Here is a 22,549-nt window from a genome sequence, read left to right on the forward strand (position 1 = left end):
ATGTTATGATTTTCTAAGTGACTTGATACCACTTCCTTAACAATGGATTCCAGCATTTTCCCAATGACTGATGTAGCTTTCAAAAGCTCTTGTAATAATGTGTCCCTGACTACACAAACCACTCTGGGTCCAGGTATACTGTGTATCAGTAAAACAGTCCGTGACTACACAAACCACTCTGGGTACAGGTATATTGTGTGTCAGTAAAACAGTCCGTGACTACACAAACCACTCTGGGTACAAGTATATTGTGCATCAGTAAAACAGTCCGTGACTACACAAACCACTCTGGGGCCACGTATATTGTGTATCAGTAAAACAGTCCGTGACTACACAAACCACTCTGGGTACAAGTATATTGTGTATCAGTAAAACAGTCCGTGACTACACAAACCACTCTGGGTACAGGTATATTGTGTATCAGTAAAACAGTCCGTGACTACACAAACCACTCTGGGTCCAGGTATATTGTGTATCAGTAAAACAGTCCGTGACTACACAAACCACTCTGGGTACAGGTATATTGTGTATCAGTAAAACAGTCCGTGACTACACAAACCACTCTGGGTACAGGTATATTGTGTATCAGTAAAACAGTCTGTGACTACACAAACCACTCTGGGTCCAGGTATATTGTGTATCAGTAAAACAGTCCGTGACTACACAAACCACTCTGGGTACAGGTATATTGTGTATCAGTAAAACAGTCCGTGACTACACAAACCACTCTGGGTACAGGTATATTGTGTATCAGTAAAACAGTCCGTGACTACACAAACCACTCTGGGTCCAGGTATACTGTGTATCAGTAAAACAGTCCATGACTACACAAACCACTCTGGGTCCAGGTATATTGTGTATCAGTAAAACAGTCCGTGACTACACAAACCACTCTGGGTACAGGTATATTGTGTATCAGTAAAACAGTCCGTGACTACACAAACCACTCTGGGTACAGGTATATTGTGTATCAGTAAAACAGTCCATGACTACACAAACCACTCTGGGTACAGGTATATTGTGTATCAGTAAAACAGTCCGTGACTACACAAACCACTCTGGGTACAGGTATATTGTGTATCAGTAAAACAGTCCATGACTACACAAACCACTCTGGGTACAGGTATATTGTGTATCAGTAAAACAGTCCGTGACTACACAAACCACTCTGGGTACAGGTATATTGTGTATCAGTAAAACAGTCCGTGACTACACAAACCACTCTGGGTACAGGTATATTGTGTATCAGTAAAACAGTCCGTGACTACACAAACCACTCTGGGTACAGGTATATTGTGTATCAGTAAAACAGTCCGTGACTACACAAACCACTCTGGGTACAGGTATATTGTGTATCAGTAAAACAGTCCGTGACTACACAAACCACTCTGGGTACAGGTATATTGTGTGTCAGTAAAACAGTCCGTGACTACACAAACCACTCTGGGTCCAGGTATATTGTGTATCAGTAAAACAGTCCGTGACTACACAAACCACTCTAGGTACAGGTATATTGTGTATCAGTAAAACAGTCCGTGACTACACAAACCACTCTGGGTACAGGTATATTGTGTATCAGTAAAACAGTCCGTGACTACACAAACCACTCTGGGTACAGGTATATTGTGTGTCAGTAAAACAGTCCGTGACCACACAAACCACTCTGGGTACAGGTATATTGTGTGTCAGTAAAACAGTCCGTGACTACACAAACCACTCTGGGTCCAGGTATATTGTGTATCAGTAAAACAGTCCATGACTACACAAACCACTCTGGGTCCAGGTATATTGTGTATCAGTAAAACAGTCCGTGACGACACAAACCACTCTCGGTACAGGTATATTGTGTATCAGTAAAACAGGTTTATTAAACATTAAAAATCCAGTACAAAGAAGTAGTACTTAACAAGAAGATAGTCACAGTCTGTTCGTTCAAACCCCGGCGTTCCTTCCGAGTGAGCGCGGCGCAATTCTCCTGATGTATCTTGCTGTGTTCCGTTGTCCCATGCGCGCTTCCTTGGGATCTTGCTGTGTTCTGTTGACCGAAGCTCCTATCAATCTCTGGTTACACGGTGCGCTGCTTTCGATGTTCAAAACCTGTATCTTTCTACCCTTTTTCCCCCTCGTTTTGCCGACGTGGCAGTAATTAACCCTCTAACACCTGGTAAAAAGTCTTGCTCCCTCGTTACCCATCTTATGACCTTGTTTGATCCTTCTGACTTTTTCTCCATGTATAACAAAGTACCCTTATCTCAGATCTTCACTTTTCACAGAACACTTCCTAGAATGTTGACGGAACAGTCGGTCCATCCGATAGCTGGACCAATGAAGGACGTCTCCAACTCCAACAAGGGGGAGGATCCAGTTGTCGTGGTCCATGTTGGTACCAACGACATAGATAGGACAAGGAAGGAGGTTCTGCTGAGGGAGTTTGAGCAGCTAGGGGTCAAATTAAAAAGCAGAACCACAAGGGTAATAATCTCTGGATTATTACCTGAGCCACGAGCGAATTTGGCTAGGACAAATAAAATGAGAGTTAAATGCGTGGCTCAAAGACTGGTGTGGGAGAAATGGGTTTTGCTTCCTGGGACACTGGCACCAGTACTAGGGCAGGAGGGAGCTGTTCCACTGGGACGGGCTTCACTTGGCCAGTGCTGGGACTAGAGTCCTGGCGGATCATATAACTCGGGCTGTAGAGAGGGCTTTAAACTAACTAGTGGGGGGGAGGTTCCTAGAGCGCAAATAATAAAAATGACAACAGAGAAGGTCATAGACTTAGGTAGCAGTGGGGAAATTGAAAACCAGAGCGTGTCAGGAAGGGGCAGAAGGTATGGAGTAAAAGGTAAAGTAATAAAAAGGGCAAAAGCAGGAACTAAGTGTCACAAAACATCTTTGAATGTTCTCTATCTGAATGCACGTAGCATTCGTAACAAAATAGACGAGTTAATGGCACAAATAACTACATATGGGTATGATCTTGTGGCCATTACAGAAACATGGCTGCAGGGTGACAATGCCTGGGAATTAAACATACCGGGTTATTTAACGATCAGGAAGGACAGGCAGGAAGGAAGGGGAGGTGGGGTGGCTATGTTAATAAAGGAAGGAATCACTGTAATACAGAGAAATGATATTGGGCCAAAAGATCAGGATAATGAAACAGTTTGGGTGGAGGTAAGGAATAATAAGGGGAAAAACACTACTGGGCGTAGTCTATAGGCCTCCGAACAGTGGCAACTCTGTTGGACGGAGTATCAATCAGGAAATAGTTGAGGCTTGTAATAAGGGAACATCTATAATTATGGGGGATTTTAACTAACGTATTAATTGGACAAATCAAATTGGGCAGGGCTGCCTTGAGGATGAGTTCATTGAGTGTATTAGGGATGGGTTTCTTGAGCAGTATGTAACTGAACTGACCAGGTGGCAAGCAACCTTAGATCTGGTCCTGTGTAACGAGACAGGATTAATTAAAAATGTCCTAGTAAAGGATCCCCTTGGAATGAGTGACCATAACATGGTTGAATTCCATATTCAATTAGAGGGTGAGAAGGTTGGATCTCAAACAAGCATGCTAAGCTTGAATAAAGGAGACTATGAAGGTATGAGAGCGGAATTGAGTAGAGTGGATTGGGAAAATAGATGAAAGGGTAAGACGATACATGATCAGTGGTGTACATTTAAGGAGTTATTTTACAACTTCCAAAAAATATATATTCCACTGAGAAGAAAAGGGTGTAAGAGAAAAGAGAGTCATCCGTGGCTAAGTAAAGAAATTAAGGATAGTATTCGACTAAAAACAAGGGCATATAAGGTAGCCAAATCTAGTGGGAGGATAGAGGATTGGGAAAACTTTCAAAGACAGCAAAAAATAACAAAAAGATTGATTAAGAAAGGGAAGATAGATTATGAAAGTAAATTAGCAAAAAATATAAAAACAGATAGTAAGAGTTTTTATAGTTATATAAAAAGAAAAAGGGTGGCTAAAGTAAATGTTGGTCCCTTAGAGGATGAGACCGGGAAATTAATGGTGGGAAATATGGAGATGGCAAAAACAGTGAATGAATATTTTGTATCAGTCTTTACAGTAGAAGACACTAAGAATATCCCAACACTGGACAAACAGGGGGCTGAACGGGGGAGGAGCTAAACACGATCAAAATCACTAAGGAAGTGGTACTCGGTAAAATAATGGGACTCAAGGCGGATAAATCACCTGGACCTGATGGCTTACATCCTAGGGTCTTGAGGGGAGTGGCGGTAGGGATTGTGGATGCATTGGTAATAATTTTCCAAAACGCCCTGGACTCAGCAAAGGTTCCAGCAGACTGCAAAACTGCAAATGTAACACCCTTATTTAAAAAGGGCAGTAGACAGAAGGCTGGAAACTATAGACCGGTTAGCCTAACATCTGTGGTAGGTAAAATTTTGGAGTCCATTATTAAGGAGACAGTAACAGGACATTTGGATAATCATAATTTAATAGGACAAAGTCAGCATGGTTTTATGAAGGGGAAGTCATGTTTGACAAATTTGCTGGAGTTCTTTGAAGAAGTAACATACAGGGTGGATAAAGGGGAACCAGTGGACGTAGTGTATTTAGACTTCCAAAAGGCATTTGACAAGGTGCCACACAGAAGACTATTGCTTAAGATAAAAAATCACGGGATGGGGGTAATATTCTGGCATGGATAGAGGATTGGCTATCTAACAAGGCAGAGAGTTGGGATAAATGGTTCATTCTCAGACTGGCAATCAGTAACTAGTGGTGTTCCGCAGGGGTCAGTGCTGGGTCCCCAACTCTTTACAATGTATATTAACGAGTTGGAGGAGGGGACCGAGTGTAACATATCAAAGTTTGCAGATGATACTAAGATGGGAGGGAAAGTAGTGAGTGAGGAGGACATAAAAAACCTGCAAGGGGACATAGACAGGCTAAGTAAGTGGGCAGAGATTTGGCAGATGGAATACAATACTGGAAAATGTGAGGTTATGCACTTTGGCAGGAAAAATCGTAGAGCAAGTTATTATCTTAATGGCAACAAACTGGAAAGTACTGAAGTACAAAGGGATCTGGGGGTCCTGGTGCACGAAACTCAAAAGGTTAGTATGCAGGTGCAGCAAGTGATTAAGAAGGCCAATGGAATGTTGGCTTTCCTTGCTAGGGGGATAGAATATAAAAATAGGGAGGTATTGCTTCAGTTGTACAAGGTATTGGTGAGACTGCACCTGGAATACTGCGTACAGTTTTGGTGTCCATACTTAAGAAAGGACATACTTGCTCTCGAGTCAGTACAAAGAAGGTTCACTCGGTTAATCCCGGGGATGAGGGGATGGACATATGAGGAGAGGTTGAGTAGATTGGGACTCTACTCATTGGAGTTCAGAAGAATGAGAGGCGATCCTATTGAAACATATAAGATTGTGAAGGGGTTGGATCGGGTGGATGCGGGGAGGATGTTCCCGATGATGGGTGAAACTTGAACTAGGGGGCATAGTCTTAGAATAAGGGGCTGCTCTTTCAAAACTGAGATGAGGAGGAACTACTTCACTCAGAGGGTGGTAGGTCCATGGAATATGCTGCCCCAAAAAGCTGTAGAAGCTACATCATTACATAAATTTAAAACAGAAATAGACAGTTTCCTCGAAGTAAAGGGAATTAAGGGTTATGGGGAGCGGGCAGGAATTTGGACATGAGTCTAGGTTCGGATCGGTCATGGCCCTGTGGGTAGCGGAGCGGGCTTGGGGGCCGTGTAGCCTGATCCTGCTCCTATTTCATGTGTCTAATTCTGTTAGATTCAGGAGATGGTTCTGTGATAGTGGATTGGCGGTTAGGATCAGATCAGTCATGATCTTATTGAATGGCGGAGCAGGCTCGAGGTGCTGATTGGCCTACTCCTGCTCCTATTTCTTATGTTCTTATGTTCTCTCTAGTTTTTACCTCTTTAAGCATAATATTGCTGAATTCCTCGTGTCCATAAACTTAGCACAACATTCCATTACTTCAGTAATTTTAAACAGAGCTTTTTAGTCAGGTTGGCATAATCCCATCCTGCTGTGCTCTCAGCCATTCTCCATTTTATACAGGCTTTTAGGCTCTTAACATACAATTTCACATATTATAGTTATGTTAAAATGGTTATCGTATCTTAATAATGTTTGCTAAATCCTACAGGTACACACTATCCTACACTGATGTCACACTAACTGGCCTGTAGTTCCCTGTTTTTCCTCTCCCTCCTTTCTTGAATAGCGGTGTTACATTTGCGACCTTCCAATCTGCTGGGACCGTTCTACAATCTAGGAAATTTTGGAAGATCAAAACCAATGCATCCACTATCTCTTCAGCCACATCTTTTACAACCCTGGGATGTAGGCCATCAGATCCAGGGGATTTGTCGGATTTCAGTCCCATTAGTTTTCCTAGTACCTTTTCTCTACTTCTATTAATTACGTTAAGTTCCTCACCCTCATTACACCCTTGGTTCCCCACCATTTTTGGTGTGCTTTTTGTGTCTTCTACTGTGAAGACATATTTTTTAAAACTTTTCTGCTATTTTCTTATTCCCCATAATAATTTCTCTTGCCTCAGCCTCTACGGGACCAACGTTTACTTTTGCTACTCTTTTCCTTTTTACATACTTGTAGAAACTCTTACAATCTGCTTTTATATTTCTTGCTATTTTTCTCTCATTCTATTTTTTCCCTTTTAATCAATTTTTGGTCAACCTTTACTGGTTTCTGAAACTCTCCCAATCCTCAGCCTTACTATTATTCTTTGCAACATTATAAACTTCTTCTTTCAATCTAATGCTATCCTTAACTTCTTTAGTTAGCCACGGTTGGATCACTTTTCCCGTGGAGTTTTTGTTTCTCAATGGAATGTATTTTTGTTGAGAATTATGAAATATTTCTTTAAATGCTAGCCACGGCTTATCTACCGCTATACCTTTTAATCTATTTTTCCAATCTACCTTAGCCAACTCGCCCCTCATACCTATGCAATAGGCTTTATTTAAGTTTAAGACTCTAGTTTTGGACTGAGGCAAGTCACTCTCAAAATTAACATAAAATTCTATCATATTATGATCACTCTGCCCCAGAGGATCCTTTACTGTGAGATTGCTAATTAACCCTGTCTCATTACACAACACATGATCTAAAGTAGCCTGTTCCCTGGTTGGGTCCATGACATATTGTTCTAGGAAACTGTCCCAAATGCATCCCATGAACTCATCCTCCAGACTGCCTTTGCCAATTTGATTTGTCCAGTCTATATGAAGATTAAAGTCCCCCAAGATTATTGCATTACTTTTGTTGCAAGCTCCTGCTATTTCTTGATTAATATTCTGTCTAACAGTTTAGCTACGGTTAGGGGGCCTTTATACTACCCCTACCAGTGTTTTCTGCCCCTTGTTATCCTTAGCTCCTTATTCTACTTCCTGATCTTCCGAGTCGAGATCCTTTCTCGCTTCCGTTTTTCAAAATAGCAGCCACGAGATCTTTTACACCCACCTGAGGGGCAGACGGGGCCTTGGTTTAACGTCGCATCCGAAAGATGGCACCTCTGACAGAGCAGCTCTCCCTCAGTACTGCCCTGGAGTGTCAGCCTAGGTTACGTGCTCAAGTCTCCAGAGTGGGACTCAAACCCACGACCTTCTGACTCTAGAGGTGAGAGTGTCACCCACTGAGCCGAGGCTGACCCCTCTTAAACTCCAGCCTAGTTACTGGGGTTATCAGCATCTTCAAACCGCCCCCCGCCCCCCAACCCCGTAATTGCCATTATTAACACAGAACAGTCCTTCATGTGATTAACAGCAGAATGGGACCAGTGTGCTCAGGTGTGAACTCGCTGGTGTCTCAGAAGGTTAGATGAACTGGTGAATCCCTTTTCACACACTGAGCAGGGGAACGGCCTCTCCCCAGTGTGAACTCGCTGGTGTCTCAGCAGGTGAAATGAAGTGGTGAATCCCTTTTCACACACTGAGCAGGGGAACGGCCTCTCTCCAGTGTGAGTGAACTGGTGTTTCCGAAGATCGGATGAGCGCGTAAACCTCTTCCCGCAGTGAGAACAGCTGAATGGCCTCTCCCCGGTGTGGTTGCGTCGATGCATCTTCAGGTCCTTTGAGCATTTGAAACTCTTGTCGCATTCGGAACATTTAAACGGCCTCTCGTCAGTGTGAACCAACTGGTGTACCCGCAGATAGGTGAGACGAGTGAATCCTTTCCCGCACTCGGAGCAGGAGAACGGCCTCTCGTCAGTGTGAAGCAGCTGGTGTTCCCGCAGATTGGAGGGACAATTGAATCCTTTCCCGCACTCGGAGCAGGTGAACGGCCTCTCGTCAGTGTGAACCAGCTGGTGCATCAGCAGGGCGGAGGAGAGAGTGAATCCCTTCCCACACACGGAGCAGGTGAACGGCCTCTCCCCGGTGTGAACTCGCTGGTGCCGTATCAGGTCGCTGGATCTTCTGAAGCCCTTCTCGCAGTCGTGGCACTGAAAAGGGCTCTCATCGGTATGAACACGCTCGTGTATCAACAGGTTGCCAGACTGGTTAAACCTCTTCTCACAGTGAGAGCAGGTGAACGGCCTCTCCCCGGTGTGAACTCGCTGGTGTGTCAGCATGTTGGATTGTTGAGTGAATCCCTTCCCGCAGTCGGAGCAGGTGAACGGCCTCTCCCCAGCGTGAACTCGCTGGTGTGCCTGCAGGGTGCTTGAATGAGTGAATCCCTTCCCACACACGGTGCAGGTGAACGGCCATTTCACAGTGTGACTGCGTTGATGAGTCTCCAGCTCGGAAAGGCAACTGAATCCCTTCCCGCATTCCCGACATTTGCACAGACTCTCCTTGCTTTGGTTACACTTGTGCCTCCCCAGGCTGCACCTTCGGTTGAATCCACGTCCACACATAAGACACGTGTGCAGTTTGCCCGCATTCTGAGTGCTGCTTTCTGCTTCCATATGTCGATGATATTCAGGTCCTGGTGAATCGAGTGACTCTGTCAGATCTTCGTGTGAAGTTTGCGTTAAGCTGCCCGTCTGCAATTCCTCCCCTTGCAAGAGACAGTAAAAGAGGTTTATATAAGTAATTAATGCAAATACAGGAGAGATGGCTTGCATCCTAGGGTCTTGAGGGAAGTAGCGGTAGGGATTGTGGATGCATTGGTAATCATTTTCCAAAACTCACTGGACTCAGCAAAGGTCCCGGCAGATTGGAAAACTGCTAATGTAACACCCTTATTTAAAAAGGGTAGTAGGCAGAAGGCTGGAAACTATAGACCTGTTAGCCTAACATCTGTGGTTGGTAAAATGTTAGAGTCCATTATTAAGGAGACAGTAACGGGACATTTGGATAAACATAATTTAATAGGACAAACTCAGCATGGTTTCATGAAGGGGAAGTCATGTTTGACAAATTTGCTGGAGTTTTTTGAGGAAGTAACATACAGGGTGGATAAAGGGGAACCAGTGGACGTAGTGTATTTAGACTTCCAAAAGGCATTTGACAAGGTGCCACTCAAAAGATTATTGCTCAAGATAAAAAATCACAGGGTTGGGGGTAATATTCTGGCGTGGGTGGAGGATTGGCTCTCTAACAGAAAGCAGAGAGTTGGGATAAATGGTTCGTTCTCAGATTGGCAACCAGTAACTAGTGGTGTTCCGCAGGGGTCAGTGCTGGGTCCCCAACTCTTTACAATGTATATTAACGATTTGGAGGAGGGGACCGAGTGTAACATATCAAAGTTTGCAGATGATACAAAGATGGGACGGAAAGTAGTGAGTGAGGAGGACATAAAAAACCTGCAAAGGGACATAGACAGGCTAAGTAAGTGGGCAGAGATTTGGCAGATGGAATACAATACTGGAAAGTGTGAGGTTATGCACTTTGGCAGGAAAAATCATAGAGCAAGTTATTATCTTAATAGCAAGAAACTGGAAAGTACTGTAGTACAAAGGGATCTGGGGGTCCTGGTGCACGAAACTCAAAAAGTTAGTATGCAGGTGCAGCAAGTGATCAAGAAGGCCAATGGAATGTTGGCTTTTATTGCTAGGGGGAAGGAATATAAAAACAGGGAGGTATTGCTGCAGTTGTACAAGGTATTGGTGAGACCGCACCTGGAATACTGCATACAGTTTTGGTGTCCATACTTAAGAAAAGACATACTTGCTCTCGAGTCAGTACAAAGAAGGTTCACTCGGTTAATCCCAGGGATGAGGGGGTCGTCATATGAGGAGAGGTTGAGTAGATTGGGACTCTACTCATTGGAGTTCAGAAGAATGAGAGGCAATCTTATTGAAACATATAAGATTGTGAAGGGGCTTGATCGGGTGGATGCGGTGAGGATGTTCCCAATGATGGGTGAAACTAGAACTAGGGGGCATAATCTTAGAATAAGGGGCTGCTCTTTCAAAACTGAGATGAGGAGAAACTTCTTCACTCAGAGGGTGGTAGGTTTGTGGAATTTGCTGCCCCAGAAAGCTGTGGAAGCTACATCATTAAATAAATTTAAAACAGAAATAGATAGTTTCCTAGAAGTAAAGGGAATTAAGGGTTACGGGGAGCGGGCAGGAAATTGGACATGAGTCTAGGTTCGGAATGGTCATGGGCCTGTGTTTAGTGGAGTGGGCCCAGGGGCCGTGTAGTCTGGTTCTGCTCCTACTGTGTTCTAATTCTGTGTTAGATTTCAGGAGATGGTTTTATTCCTGTTCCTGGCTGGGGTGGAGATCACCTTTACAGAAGGTAAGTACTGTAGAAAATATAGGGACAGAGTGATCTCCTGGAAGAATTTCGATCGCCTAGATGGGTCGGAGAGGAATTTCCCAGATTTTTTTCTCCCAAATTGGCCATTGGGGCTTTTTCTGATTTTTCGCCTCTCCCGGGAGATCACATGGGTTCGGGTGGATGCAGAGTGATAGAAGATTTGAGGTTAGGATCAGATCAGCCATGATCTTATTGAATGGTGGAGCAGGCTCGAGGGGCCGATTGGCCTACTCCTGCTCCTATTTCTCATGTTCTTATGTTAAAGACTGGCCTTTATGCAGCGTCTTTCACGACCAACGGTTTTACCGCCAATGAATTACTTTTTGAAGTGTAGTTGCTGTTGTAATGTGGGAAACACTGCAGCCAATTTGCATCATAAATAATGGCCAGGACACCGGGGATAACTCTCCTGCCCTTCTGCGAAATAACGGGATCTTTTATGTCCACCTGAATGTCTCATCGGAAAGACGGCCCTCCGACAGTGCGGCGCTCCCTCAGTACTGCCCCTCCGACAGTGCGGCGCTCCCTCAGTACTGTCCCTCCGACAGTGCGGCACCCCCTCAGTACTGACCTTCCGACAGTGCGGCACTCCCTCAGTACAGCCCCTCCGACAGTGCAGCGCTCCCTCAGGACTGACCCTCCGACAGTGCGGTGCTCCCTTAGGTCTGCCCCTCCGACAGTGCGGCGCTCCCTCAGTACTGTCCCTCCGACAGTGCAGCGCTCCCTCAGTACTGACCCTCCGACAGTGCAGCGCTCCCTCAGTACTGACCCTCCGATAGTGCGGCGCTCCCTTAGTACTGCCCCTCCGACAGTGCGGCGCTCCCTTAGTACTGCCCCTCCGACAGTGCGGCGCTCCCTCAGTACTATCCCTCCGACAGTGCAGTGCTCCCTCAGTACTGCCCCTCCCACAGTGCGGCGCTCATTCATGTACTGCCCCTCCGACAGTGGGGGGCCGCGCATGCTCATTCGGCCCCACCATAACACCAGAGCGTCAGCCTAGGTTTATGTGCTCGAGTCCCTGGAGTGGGGACTTTGAACCCACAACTTTCTGACTGAGAAACGAGGGTGCTCCCAACTGAGCCACTGGCTGGCTCTCAAGGTCTTTCACATACTTGCTAAAGTGCGGTGGCTGGGGGAATTGTCACAGTCCCTTTAATCAGAAGAACACACGAGAGGGGGGAGGGAGTCCCTTTAAATGTGGAGGGGGTGGGGTCCCTTTAAATGTGGAGGGGGTGGGTGTCTCTTTAAATGTGGAGAGGCGGGGCTGCGCATGCTCATTCGGCCCCACCATAACACCAGACTGCCAGTGCGCCTGTGCGGGGCCTCCGGGGATCAGCCGGAAGGCCGGGCCCGGATAAGAGGCGGATTCAGCGGCCGGGGTAAAGTCAAGTGTTGGGGAATCGATTTAAATCGAGGTGAGGCGGGGAGCGGAGAGCGAGATTATAAAGTAAAATACGAGAAAACCCAAACCTGAGAGTCGGGCGGGCGGGACCTCCGCGGACGCCAAACGGAGCGGAGCGGGGCCTGTGACTGACGGGAGCTCTCACCAATAGGAAGAGGGCTGAGCTGGGAGGACTGAACTGGGCGGCCTGGTCCTCCAACCAATGGCGGCGCGGCAAGGGGGCGGGACTTTGCTCTCCCGGCGCTGGTGCGTTGGGGCCCGATTGTGACGTCATCAGAGGATGAGGCCATTCAGGTGGAGGCTGGCCCGGGCCTGTGACTGACGGGCGCGCGGACCAATAGGATGAGGGCTGAGCTGGGAGGACTGAACTGGGCGGCCTGGTCCTCCAACCAATGGCGGCGCGGCAAGGGGGCAGGGCCTCCTCTCCAGCTCAGGTGCGCTGGGGCCGATTGTGACGCGCTGTCCCCAGGTGAGAGCAGCTCAGTCAGCACAGAGCTGGGGCTGGAATCTGGGAGAGGGGCCGCAGGCAGCGGGCCTGGCAAAGGGGCACAAGCTTCACAATACAAGCTGCTTTCAAATGCACAATTGTTTCCTACACACAGCCTTGCAGGTGACGGAAGTCGGCCCCTGGCCGCCTGCGTAGGTCTTTTTGTTACAGCAGTTTGAGCTGGAGTGGAGATGGAGAAGCTGCTGGGTTTTCGATGGAATCTGGAACAGTATCCATGGATTGGAGGGTAGCTAAGGTTACCCCACTATTCAAAAAAGGTGGTAGAGAGAAAACGGGGAATTACAGACCGGTAAGCCTGACATCGGTAGTGGGGAAAATGCTAGAGTCCATTATAAAAGATGTAATAGCGGAGCACTGGGCAAACAGTGACAGGATCGGACAAAGTCAACATTGATTTACAAAAGGTAAATCGTGCTTGACTAATCTACTGGAATTTTTTGAGGATGTAACTGGTAAAATAGATAAGGGCGAACCAGTGGATGTGGTGTATTTGGACTTTCAGAAGGCTTTCGATAAGGTCCCACATAAGAGATTAGCGTGTAAAGTTAAGGCACATGGGATTGGGGGGCAAGGTATTGACTTGGATAGAGAACTGGTTGGCAGATAGAAAGCAAAGAGTTGGAATAAACGGGTCTTTTTCCGAGTGGCGGGCAGTGACTAGTGGGGTACCGCAGGGATTGGTCCTTGGACCCCAGCTATTCACAATATATATTAATGATCTGGACAAGGGAACTAGATGTAATATCTCCAAATTTGCAGACGACACAAAGCTGGGTGGGCGTGTGTGCTGTGAGGAGGATGTCGAGAAACTCCAGGATGATTTGGACATGTTGGGTGATTGGGCAGAAACATGGCAGATGCAATATAATGTGGATAAATGTGAGGTTATCCACCTTGGTGTCAAAAACAGGAAGGCAGATTATTATCTGAATGGCAATAGATTGGGAGAAGGGGAAGTGCAACAAGACCTGGGTGTCCTTGTGCACCAGTCGCTGAAGGTAAGCATGCAGGTGCAGCAGGCGGTTAAGAAGGCAAATGGTATGTTAGCCTTCATAGCGAGAGGGTTCGAGTACAAGAACAAGGATGTCTTGCTGCAGTTGTGCAGGGCCTTGGCGAGACCACACCTTGAGTATTGTGTGCAGTTTTGGTCGCCTTATCTGAGGAAGGATGTCCTTGCCATGGAGGGAGTGCAGCGAAGATTCACCAGACTGATACCTGGGATGGCAGGAATGACGTATGGGGAGAGATTGGGTCGATTGGGCTTGTACTCCCTGGAGTTTAGAAGAATGAGAGGGGATCTCATTGAAACTTATAAAATTCTGGCAGGACTGGACACACTAGATGCAGGAAGGATGTTCCCGATGGTCGGGGAATCCAGAGCCAGGGGTCACTGTCTAAGGATAAGGGATTTCTTTTAGGACAGAAATGAGGAGGAATTTCTTCACCCAGAGAGTGGTGAACCTGTGGAATTCTCTACCACAGAAGGCAGTAGAGGCCAATTCATTAAATATATTCAAGAAGGAGTTGGATATATTTCTTAAGGCTAAAGGGATCAAGGGATATGGGGAGAAAGCAGGGACCGGGTACTGAACTTGGATGATCAGCCATGATTGCTTTGAATGGCGGAGCAGGCTCGAGGGGCCGAATGGCCTACTCCTGCTCCTATCTTCTATGTTTCTATCTCTTATGCGGGACCTTATCGAAAGCCTTTTGAAATTCCACTCTTTGCTTCCTGTCTGCCAGCCAGTTCTCTATCAGAGACAGTACCTTGCCCCCAATCCCATGTGCCTTAACTTTACACGCTGTTCTCTTATGCGGGACCTTATCGAAAGCCTTCTGAAAGTCCAAATGCACCACATCCACTGGTTCTCCCTTATCTATTTTACCAGTTACAACCTCAAAAAATTCCAGTAGATTAGTCAAGCACGATTCACCTTTGTAAATCCATGTTGACATTGTCCGATCCCGTCACTGTTTTCCAAGTGCTCTGCTATTACGTCTTTTATAATGGACTCTAGCATTTTCCCCACTACCGATGTCAGGCTTACCGGTCTGTAATTCCCCGTTTTCTCTCTCCCACCTTTTTTGAACAGTGGGGTAACATTAGCTACCCGCCAATCCATGGATACTGTTCCAGAGTCTATCGAATTTTGGAAGATGACCAGCGAAGCATCTACTATTTCTAGGGCCACTTCCTTAAGTGCCCTAGGATGTAGATTATCTTCTATGTTTCTATGTATTCAATCTTTCCTTGTATCTGAAATTCTCTAGCCCTGGCAACATCCTCGTAAGTCTCCTGTCTCGAGCAGTCACATCTTTCCTGCAATGGGGCGAGCAGAACTACACGCAGCACTCTAGCCGGTGGCCTAACTGGTGTTTTGTACAGTTCAAGCAGAACCTCCCTGCTCTTACATGATACAGAAAGAGAGAGGCACTGCCCCTTTAAATACCTGGGGGGCACCCATTCCCCTTTAAATGGCCAAGCAATTGGTTTTGTTGAAAAGGGGCCGCAGTCCCCTTTGACTCACCTCCCCACCCTCTCACCCACCACAAATACTCACAAGAGAGAGAGAGAGAGGAGGAAGAATGCTGGTCTTTGTCCCTTTAAAAGTGGCTGCCCACAAAATGTTCACAGCACCAGGGCTCTTTGTTCTGGATAAAAGTCAAAAAGAGAAAAGGTTCACTTATTTTTAAATGAATGCAGTTGATGAATAGCCTTGCAATAAAGGTAATGCAAAGGAATAAACACTCACAAGCTGGGTTTTTTTCCACCCCCTCCTCCCCTTCCCTGAGTGCGATTTCAACAGAGTGCTGAGAGTTGGGTGAGTCAGGGAGTCTTAACTGGTTGCTGAGAGTTGGGTGAGTCAGGGAGTCTTAACTGGTTGCTGAGAGTTGGGTGAGTCAGGGAGTTAGGTGAGGCAAGGCCTCAGAGCTTCGGTGGGTGCTTCAGCGGTAGAGCGGGCCAAAAAGGGCTCCAGAGACCAGGTAAGGCTTACTTTACTGGTGGTATTGAATTAATTTAATTTAAATTGATTAAAGGGGTCGGCCATGCCAGGAGAGCCCAGCCCCGTGATATGCTCCTCTTGCTCTATGTGGGAATTCAGGGACGCTGCCAGTGTCCCTGACCAACACGTGTGCCAGAAATGCATCCAGCTGCAGCTACTAACGGGCCGTCTTGGGGCGCTGGAGCTGCGGGTGGATGGGTTGTGGAGCATTCACGATGCTGAGAGGGTCGCGAATTACTCATACAGTGAGTTGGTCACACCGCAGGGTAGGGCTGCACAGGCAGAAGGGAAATGGGTGATCACCAGGCGGAATAGAAGCAGGCAGGTAGTGCAGGGGACCCCTGTGGCCATCCCCCTTTCAACCAGGTATACCGCTTTGGATACTGTTGGGGGGATGACTTACCAGGGGAAGGCAGCAGCAGCCAACTTCCTGGCACTGGGGGTGCTCCTGCTGCCCAGGAAGGGAGGAAGAAGAGTGGGAGAGCAATAGTGGTAGGGGATTTTATAGTAAGGGGAACAGATAGGCGTTTCTGTGGCCGTAGACGTGAATCCAGGATGGTTTGTTGCCTCCCTGGTGCCAGGGTCAAGGATGTCACTGAGCGGCTGCAGGGCATTCTGGAGGGGGAGGGCGAACAGCCAGAGGTCGTGGTCCACATTGGTACCAACGACATAGGTAAAAAGAGGGATGAGGTCCTGCAGCAAGAATTTAGGGAGCTAGGTAGAAGATTAAAGAGCAGGACCTCAAAGGTTGTAATCTCTGGATTACTCCCGGTGCCACGTGCTAGTGAGTATAGGAATAGGAAGATAGAACAGATGAATGCGTGGCTAAAGGGATGGTGCAGGAGGGAGGGCTTTAGTTTCCTGGATCACTGGGTCTGCTTCTGGGAAAGGTGGGACTTGTACAAGTCGGACGGTTTACAGCTGAACCAGAGGGGGACCAATATCCTTGCGGGGAGGTTTGCTAGCACTGTTGGGGGGGGGGGGGGTTTAAACTAACTTGGCAGGGGGATGGGGTACAGAGTGGAGCTATAGTAGGGGGTGATTTACAGCCAAATACGGAGGAAAAAACAAGTCAGCTGGGAAGGCAGAGCAAATATGTGAAGGCAAAAGGGAATATGGCAAGGCTGGAAGGCATTTATTTTAATGCAGAGTCTTGCAAATAAGGTGGATGAACTGAAGTTGTTGTTGAACACATGGGAGTACGATATTGTTGCTATCACGGAGACATGGTTGAGGGAGGGTCAGGACTGGCAGCTCAATATTCCGGGGTATAGAATCTTCAGGCGGGACAGAGGGGGGTGTAAAAGGGGAGGGGGTGTTGCAATATTAATTAAGGAGTCAATTACTGCTGTAAGGAGGGATGATATATTAGCGGGTTCCTCTAATGAGGCCATATGGGTAGAACTTAAAAACAAAAAGGGGGCAAGCACTTTGCTGGGAGTGTACTATAGGCCCCCAAACAGTCAGGGGGAGATAGAGGAACAGATATGTAGGCAAATCTCAGAGAAGTGCGAAAATAATAGGGTAATAATAGTGGGGGATTTCAACTTCCCCAATATTAATTGGGATAGTCAGAGTGTGAAAGGCTTAGAGGGTGCAGAATTCTTAAAGTGCATCCAGGAGAGCTTTTTGAGCCAACATGTAGAAAGTCCTACAAGAGAGGGGGCGGTACTGGACCTAATTCTAGGGAATGTAGCCGGGCAAGTGGTGGAAGTGTCAGTAGGAGAGCATTTTGGCGACAGTGACCATAATTCGGTGAGATTTAAGGTGGTCATGGAAAAAGACAAAGACGGCCCGGAAATAAGGGTTCTAAATTGGGGGAAGGCCGATTTTAATATGATAAGGCAGGATCTGGCCAAAGTGGACTGGGAGCAGCTACTTATAGGAAAATCCACATCAAAGCAGTGGGAGACTTTCAGAAGGGAAATAGAGAGAGTACAACGCCAACATGTTCCCGTAAAGGTCAAGGGTGGGACCAACAAGCAAAGGGAACCTTGGATGACAAGGGATATACAAAAATGCATTAGGAAAAAAAGGGGGGCTTTTGGCAGTTACAAAAGACTAAAGACGGAGGAAGCCCTAGAGGAGTATAAAAAGTGCAGGGGCATACTTAAAAAAGAAATTAGGAGAGCGAGGAGGGGCCATGAAATAACACTGGCGAGCAAAATAAAGGAAAATCCTAAGATGTTTTATAAGTATATTAAAGGCAAGAGGATAACCAGGGAAAGGGTAGGGCCCATTAGGGACCAAAGTGGCAATCTGTGTGTAGAGCCAGATGATGTAGCCGGGGCTTTAAATGAATTTTTTGCATCTGTGTTCACTATGGAGAAAGACGATGCAGACATAGAAATCGGGCAAGGGGACTGTGATATACTTGAACATATTAGCATCGAGAGGGAGGAGGTACTAGCAGTTTTAGCAGGCCAAAAAGTGGATAAATCCCCAGGCCCAGACGAGATGTATCCCAGGCTGCTGTGTGAGGCAAAGGAGGAGATTGCAAGGGCTCTGACACAAATTTTCAGAACCTCTCTGGCCACAGGGGATGTACCAGAGGACTGGAGAACAGCTAACGTAGTACGATTATTCAAGAAGGGTAGCAGGGATAAACCAGGGAATTACAGGCCAGTGAGCCTAACATCTGTAGTAGGGAAATTATTGGAAAAAATTCTGAGGGACAAAATTAGTCTCCACTTGGAGAGGCAAGGATTAATCGGGGATAGTCAGCATGGCTTTGTCAAGGGTAAATCATGTCTGACCAATCTGATTGAATTTTTCGAGGGGGTGACTAGGGGGGTGGATGAGGGAAATGCTGTGGATGTGGTATACATGGACTTCAGTAAGGCTTTTGACAAAGTCCCGCATAGGAGACTGGTCAAGAAGGTAAGAGCCCATGGGATCCAGGGTGCCTTGGCACGTTGGATCCTAAACTGGCTGAGTGGCAGGAGGCAGAGGGTGATGGTCGAAGGTTGCTTTTGTGACTGGAAGCCTGTGTCCAGTGGGGTACCTCAGGGATCAGTGCTGGGTCCCTTGCTGTTTGTGATCTACATAAATGATTTGGATGAGAATGTAAAAGGTATGAGCAGTAAGTTCGCAGATGACACGAAAATTGGTGGGGTGGTAAATTGCGAGGAGGAAAGCCTCAGGCTACAGGACGATATAAACGGGTTGGTCAGATGGGCGGAAAAGTGGCAAATGGAATTTAACCCTGAAAAGTGCGAGGTGATGCATTTTGGATGGACAAATAACGCAAGGGAATACACAATGAGTGGTAGGACCCTAGGAAGTACAGAGGGTCAGAGGGACCTTGGTGTACATGTACATAGATCCCTGAAGGCAGTGGAACAGGTAGATAAGGTGGTTAAAAAGGCATATGGGATACTTGCCTTCATTAACCGAGGCATAGAATATAAGAGCAGGGAGGTTATGATGGAGCTGTACAAAACGCTGGTAAGGCCACAGCTGGAGTACTGTGTGCAGTTCTGGTCGCCTCACTATAGGAAGGATGTGATTGCTTTGGAGAGGGTGCAGAGAAGATTCACCAGGATGTTACCTGGGATGGAGCGCCTCAGCTATGAAGAAAGACTAAACAGGCTGGGGTTGTTTTCCTTGGAGCAAAGAAGGCTGAGGGGGGACCTGATTGAGGTGTACAAAATGATGAGGGGCATAGATAGGGTAGACAAAGAGAAACTTTTCCCCTTAGTAGGGGGGTCAATAACAAGGGGGCATAGATTCAAGGTAAGGGGCAGGAGGTTTAGAGGGGATTTGAGGAGGAACTTTTTCACCCAGAGGGTGGTTGGAGTCTGGAACTCACTGCCTGAAAGGGTGGTAGAGGCAGGAACCCTCACAACATTCAAGAAGCATTTAGATGAGCACTTGAAACGCCATAGCATACAAGGCTATGGACCAAGTGCTGGAAAATGGGATTAGAATAGACAGGGATGGATGGGCGGCGCAGACACGATGGGCCGAAGGGCCTCTTTCTGTACGATAGCAAAATACTGCAGATGTTGGAAATCCGAAATAACAGAAAATGCTGGAAAAACTCAGCAGGTCAGGCAACATCCGTGGAGAGAAATTTGAGTTGACGTTTCGGGTTTGACCCTTCTTCAAAACTGGAGAGAAAAGGAACTAGATCGAAGGCAGGGCTGCGATCGGACAAAAGAATAAAAGAACCAAAAGAAGTAAAAGAGATTAGAAGCTAGACGAGATGGTAATAGGCTGGGATTAGGTGTAAAGTGTACTGGCATCTTTCTGTGCTGTATAACTCTATGAGTCTATGACTCTATAACAGCTCCTGCAGACAATGAAAGCAGGAAAGCGGCCTGCAGCCCACCGAGGTCCCGCCCCCCTCCCTCCCTCCCGCGCCGCCATTGGTTGGAGGACCGTCAGCCCGCCCGGTCCTCCCAGCGTTTTCCGCGCTCCTGATTGGCGGGCGCCTCGCGTCAATCACCTCCCTCCGCTTACGCGCTTACGCCAGCACGCAACGCCAAGGGGTCGGTTGGATCGGCGCACGCCACCGCAAGGTAAAAAAAAGACACCCCACACAAATGAGGAAAAACACAAATAATAATAATCGCACTTTAGAGGGGAGGAGGTTGGGGGAATTAATGAGTGTTTTCAATTTGTTTCGCAAAAAAAAAAATTTGAAAAGCTTCCCAACGGTGCGAGGCGGGCTGCGCATGTGCTCCAGCCATCCTTTGACTCCCCCACGTGGGTCCGGGGGCCGGACACGCCCACTTGCCTTCCTCTGCACCAATCACAGCGCGGGCAGGCACAACACGAGGCTGCCAGTGCGCCTGTGCAGGGCCTTCGGAGAGCAGACGGAAGGCCGGGCCCGGGGAAGAGGCGGAATCAGCGGCCGGGGTAAAGTCAAGTGTTGGGGAATCGATTTAAATCGAGGTAAGGGGCGGAGCGGAGAGCGAGATTATAAAGTAAAGTACGAGAAAAACCAAACCTGAGAGTCGGGCGGGACCTCCGCGGACACCGAACGGAGCGGATTGACCTGCGCAGAGTGAGCCGGAACAATGTGATTCTGACTGACGGAAGCGCTGACCAATAGGAAGAGGGCTGAGGTGGGAGGACTGAACTGGGCGGCCTGGTCCTCCAACCAATGGCGGCGCGGCAAGGGGGCGGGGCCGCCTCTCCAGCTCAGGTGCGCTGGGGCCGATTGTGACGCGCTGTCCCCAGGTGAGAGCAGCTCAGTCAGCACAGAGCTGGGGCTGGAATCTGGGAGAGGGGCCGCAGGCAGCGGGCCTGGCAAAGGGGCACAAGCTTCACAATACAAGCTGCTTTCAAATGTGCGATTGTTTCCTACAGACAGCCTTGGTCACTCTGCAAAAAAAACTGTTTAACAATTCATCATTACGCCTCTCCTAAAGCAGGGGAGTTGAGTGCAAAAGCAAGGAAGTTATGATGAAACTGTGTAAAAGACTGGAGTCAGCTGTGGCTCAGTGGATAGCAGAGTCAGAAGGTTGTGGGTTCAAATCCCGCTCCAGGGACTCGAGCACATAAAGCGAGGCTGACACTCCAGTGCGGTGCTGAGGGAACGCAGCACTGTCGGGGGGCAGTACTGAGGGAGTGCTGCACTGTCAGAGGGACAGTACTGAGGGAGCGCCACGCTGTCGGAGGGGCAGTGCTGAGGGAGCTCCGCACTGTCGGAGGGGCAGTACTGCGGGAGCGCTAGTTAAGGCACATGGGATTGGGGTCAAGGTACTGACTTGAATAGAGAACTGGTTGGCAGACAGGAAGCAAAGAGTTGGAATAAACGGCTCTTTTTCCGAGTGGCAGGCAGTGACTAGTGGGGTACCGCAGGGATCGGTCCTAGGACCCCAGCTATTCACAATATATATAAATGATCTAGACGAGAGAACTAGATGTAATATCTCCAAGTTTGCAGACGACACAAAGCTGGGTGGGCGTGTGTGCTGTGAGGAGGATGCCGAGAAACTCCAGTATGATTTGGACAGGTTGGGTGATTGGGCAGAAGCATGGCAGATGCAGTGTAATGTGGATAAATGTGAGGTTCTCCACTTTGGTGGCAAAAACAGGAAGGCAGATTATTATCTGAACGGCAATAGATTGGGAGAAGGGGAAGTGCAACGAGACCGGAGTGTCTTTGTGCACCAGTCACTGAAGGTAAGCATGCAGGTGCAGCAGGCGGTTAAGAAGACAAATGGTATGTTGGTCTTCATAGCGAAAGTGTTCGAATACAGGAACAAGGATGTCTTGCTGTAGTTGTACAGGGCCTTGGTGAGACCACACCTTGAGTATTGTGTGCAGTTTTGGTCGCCTTATCTGAGGATAGGATGTTCTTGCCATGGAAAGAGTGCAGCGAAGATTCACCAGGCTGATACCTGGGATGGCAGGAATGACATCCGAGGAGAGATTGCGTCGATTGGGCTTATACTCGCTGGAGTTTAGAAGAATGAGAGGGGATCTCATTGAAACTTATAAAATTCTAACATGACTAGACAGACTAGATGCAGGAAGGATGTTCCCGATGGCTGGGGAGTCCATAACCAGGGGTCACAGTCTAAGGATATGGGGTAAGCCATTTAGGACTGAGATGAGGAAGAATTTCTTCACCCAGAGAGTGGTGAACCTGTGGAATTCACTACCGCAGAAGGCAGTGGAGGCCAATTCATTAAATATATTCAAGAAGGAGTTAGATATATTTCTTAAGGCTAAAGGGATCAGGGGATATGGGGAGAAGGCAGGGACAGGGTGCTGAATTTGGATGATCAGCCATGATCTCATTAAGTGGCGGAACAGGCTCGAGGGGCCGAATGGCCTACTCCTGCTCCTATCTTCTATGTTTCCCTCACTGATTGCAGCTCTTAACCAACACCGACTTTACAAAGAAAGCCCCACGCGG

General features: G+C 47.5%; 1 pseudogene; it reads right to left on the reverse strand.

Annotated features, from left to right (window-relative positions):
* Positions 1-5,567: 5,567 nt before the first annotated feature.
* Positions 5,568-22,549, reverse strand: part of LOC147083890 (uncharacterized) — a 167,435-nt pseudogene continuing 150,453 nt past the window's right edge.

The sequence above is a fragment of the Somniosus microcephalus genome, unplaced genomic scaffold, assembly GCF_052327205.1.
Source record: "Somniosus microcephalus isolate GS21.2 unplaced genomic scaffold, FLI_Smic_1.0 scaffold26, whole genome shotgun sequence".
In the NCBI taxonomy this organism is placed as follows: domain Eukaryota; kingdom Metazoa; phylum Chordata; class Chondrichthyes; order Squaliformes; family Somniosidae; genus Somniosus; species Somniosus microcephalus.